Consider the following 3,906-nt stretch of genomic DNA (forward strand, 5'->3'; position numbering starts at 1 on the left):
AAAAGCTTCTGCTCGCAAGCAATTGCTTGTTTTTATATGCATACGGATTCAAGTAAAAGGCTAGCACGCGCAATTGCTAGCGTTTATGCATCCGGCTCATTGTCATTGAGGTGGAAGACTTGAAAGTAGAGGAAAAATACATCCATTCCTCTCTCAAGAAATGTTGATACCCCAGATGGTCTTTCAAGAAAAACCAAAAAGAAAAGGGAGAAGCTCAGACAAAGAAGATCTCACAGACCAAACCATCCAGTCAGAAGAGGAAGTTGGTAACCATCCAATATGTGAAGGGCGCCTCTGAAGCCTTGCAAAGGATTTACCAAAATTACCACATTTCCACGGCATTCAGGCGTCAGAAAAAACTCAGGAACATCTTAGTACACCCAAAAGACTAGAGATCCTTGGATGACCAAGTGGGAGTAGTTTACCAAATTCCATGTGGGAACTGCGAAAAACAAAAACACCTACTGGGAGAAACAGCCAGGAAATTTGGTACCAGAAAAATGAACACAAACAAGAGGTGGACACAGTTAGCGCATCCTACTTCACAAGAGGAAAAAGAAAGGAATCCACCTCCCACATGCACAAGTCGGCCATCAGTGACCATGTGGCCAGTAAAAATCACCACATCAACTACTGGAGAAAGTATTCCATCCTAGCTAGAGACTATGTGAAAATCTCACGCTGGATAAGGGAATACATTCATATCCGTAAACAACAAGAGAAAACTTATTTAAATTCATGAAATTCTTCCGTCGAGATCTTTTTATTGCAACTGATGGACAAATTGCCCTACATCGACGTAAATAAGCACTGAATTGATCAGTGTTTTAGTAGTAGCCATGATAAAAAAATAATGGGCGTACATACTCGAGCAGGATTCGAACCTACGACCTCCTGATCTCCGGACAGGCGTCATCTCCACTAGACCACCGAGCTTTCGCCCGACAGCAAGTGTTGGTTCTAATCCTTATAGCATGCAGCGGGTACTGCTTTGTTATTTAAATTCATGAAATTCTTCCGTCGAGATCTTTTTATTGCAACTGATTGACAAATTGCCCTTATACATCGACGTAAATAAGCACTGAATTGATCAGTGTTTTTTAAAACACTGATAAATTGCAAAACTGAATCCCTATTTCTACAAAAAACCATGCCATCCCTTTAATGCTGATTTTTCATTGTGAATTTTGCCATTTCCCCTCCCCCTTTCTGAAAATTGTTCAGTCAAGTACATGTATTGTTTAAAGTGTCTATAACTAAAAAAGTAGCTACAATGTTGGGATGCTTTCTTCAGGATGATTGACCATTTGTGTACTGAGACCTTCCCAGCTAGCTACATGCATTCACATGCATTATGTATGAGGATGTCCCATACGTAACGCATTTGTCCCATACGTAACATTATTTCAATGCCTAATAAAAAATATTCCTTTTACTGTTTTTTCTTTTTTTCTATGGTAATTAATTTCTCCAAACAATAAATTAGAACTTTCCAAAAGGGCATTAATATAACCTTAGCAATTTCAGAAAAAAACCTAAAAAATGACCTCAATTTGTTACGTATGGGACATCTCATGATAGGACACGAGCTAATTTGCATAATCATTTGCATAATCCCTAAATTTTCATACCAAGTTAAACTATTTGATGAACTTCTTATGTCCACATATTAATCAAATATCATTTGCTTTCCTTTGAATTAATATGAATTTTTATAAATGTCCCATACGTAACGCTGTGTTTCACATTTATGCAAATGAAGCCCTTGAAATTCGCATAAATTTACGTAATATAATTTTTTCCTCCATAGAAATCAAAACTTCAACTCATAAGCTTCAAAATGATACCAAACATGCCAATATTGAGCAAAGATGAAATTTTGCCTTCTGAGGGGACCTTATCTTGGACTTGCCCAATTTCATTAACAAAGTACAAAATACCGGTAGTATACTTTCAAAATTTATACAGTTATACAGTACATCTGTAGTATAATATCTATGAGTAACATGTTAATAATTTGCATACAGAACGATTGCCAATAATAAGCACAACGATTTACTGTTTGGCAACCGATAACAAATAACATTACAATGAAGAAAAACAAAAGGGTCCAACGTGATGCTCGTGGAATAAGGGTTAGAGAGAGAGAGAGAGAGAGAGAGAGAGAGAGAGAAGAATGGAAGGGGAGGAGATGATAAAAACCTCCAGATACTAGTCTCGCCAGATCAACTCGACATACCTCTATACCTAGACACATACATACATGCACACACTGTATTTATGCTAATAAATTACAGTGATGTATTCACATAATAAGTGTTAATTGCTTTTGTCATGTAAAAGTTATATTGAATGAGAAAGAGAGAAAAAGAGAAGAAGAAGACCAAAAGCAGTCATCTATACATCACAGCATAAATTTCTACGTGCCCTTGCAGGGCCTGACGTTATAGTGAACCATGATTTGCCCGACATAACAATAATGAACAACAGAGAAGGAATGAATCCCAGTGGATCAGAGGAGCACAGTATACTGCAGGTGCATGCGCACGTGCAGAGACTCAGAAAGAAAGAAACATAATAGATACAACAATGAACAAAGAATGAATCATCAAGTGTTTGTTTTATACAGAAAGTATCTCCGGTACATAGGCGCCGGAAGTGGGGGGGGGCAGGGGGGGGGGGGGGGGGGGCGGCCGCCCCCCCCCCCCCCCCCAATCCAAAAAGTGGGGGGGGGGGGCAAAACGCATTTTGCCCCCCCAAAAAGCCCCCCCCCCAAAAAAAAAAAAAATAATGATGATAATAAAAATAAATGAATAAACAAAGAAAATAAAAATAAATAAATATATATATATATATATCCTATACTATAATACTCGAAGTTGTTGTTGTTGTCGCGGCCTTATGTATTTCCTGTTTTATTTCGGCGTTGCTGGTTTCTCTATCTCCTCCCGAGCCGTCGGCTCCGGGCAGTTGCGACCGGTGCCGTCGGCCGCAGGAGAGTATCCTACATCGAATGGCGTGGGTTTCGTCCCCTCTCCGCCTCCGTGTCGACGTCGAGGACGAAAAAGAAAAATTAATTAGCTACATGCATAATGCATTTTTGTGCGTGACGAAAGAGCCGAGCTTTTCAATATTCACGGAAACCTGCGCTGGCCTCCTGCTTTCTCGATCTTCCATCTTTTAGCTTGCAGAGACACTGGGGGATACTAAAGATGATGGTGCAGCGAAATCTCTGACATCTTCCGGCGGACGCGCACGCACACACACAATGTACCTCGCAGAACTCTATACACACTCTACACTGTGTGTATTATAGTTCTGTGATGTACCTTTGCCTCCGCCTGTTACGTGTACTGAATGTGTTGACGATGGTTACACCATGGAGCTACCAAAAAGCCATGGTTACACGAATCTGTGTGTGCGTGATATGGACTACAAGGGCATTTACGTACAGTTCGCCATTATTGGCGTCCCCAAATGAAAACAACGAACGTTGGTTATGTAATTGTATTTTGCACAACTGCAGAATACTATATGCAGCTCAGGTACGTCATTTAGTTTGCTCGCCGTTTGCTCTCAAGTCCGGTGTCATTGTACGCAGACTGTTTAGGACGCGGCTAAATATATTTGCCGATCGTACCCTTACATATCAGATTACACGCGCAGCTGTGTCCATTCGTTTACTGCAGAGCTGCTGTAATCATACACATTCATAAGATGAGCGGACGTAGAGGAAAACCTCGCTTTGCCGACCGCCTATTTTTAAAATTGCAAGTGGAAATAGAATGTGTGGTTCTATGGTCTATCAAACCAAGTTTTGGTGACAAAAAAAAGAGGGAGCAAATGAAGACGAATGCAGTGATGTATATATTCTTCTTTCTTCCATAACATGGGAACAATATTAAA

The 3,906-nt window shown here is 40.1% G+C and overlaps 1 non-coding gene across 1 annotated transcript; it reads right to left on the bottom strand.

Annotated features, from left to right (window-relative positions):
• Positions 1–863: 863 nt before the first annotated feature.
• Positions 864–936, bottom strand: Trnas-gga (transfer RNA serine (anticodon GGA)). The gene has a single exon. It is a non-coding gene; the product is annotated as a tRNA-Ser (tRNA).
• Positions 937–3,906: the final 2,970 nt, after the last annotated feature.

This window comes from Diadema antillarum, unplaced genomic scaffold, assembly GCF_040938485.1.
Source record: "Diadema antillarum isolate AM-2024a unplaced genomic scaffold, OU_Dant_1.0 seq00002026_RagTag, whole genome shotgun sequence".
Classification (NCBI taxonomy): domain Eukaryota; kingdom Metazoa; phylum Echinodermata; class Echinoidea; order Diadematoida; family Diadematidae; genus Diadema; species Diadema antillarum.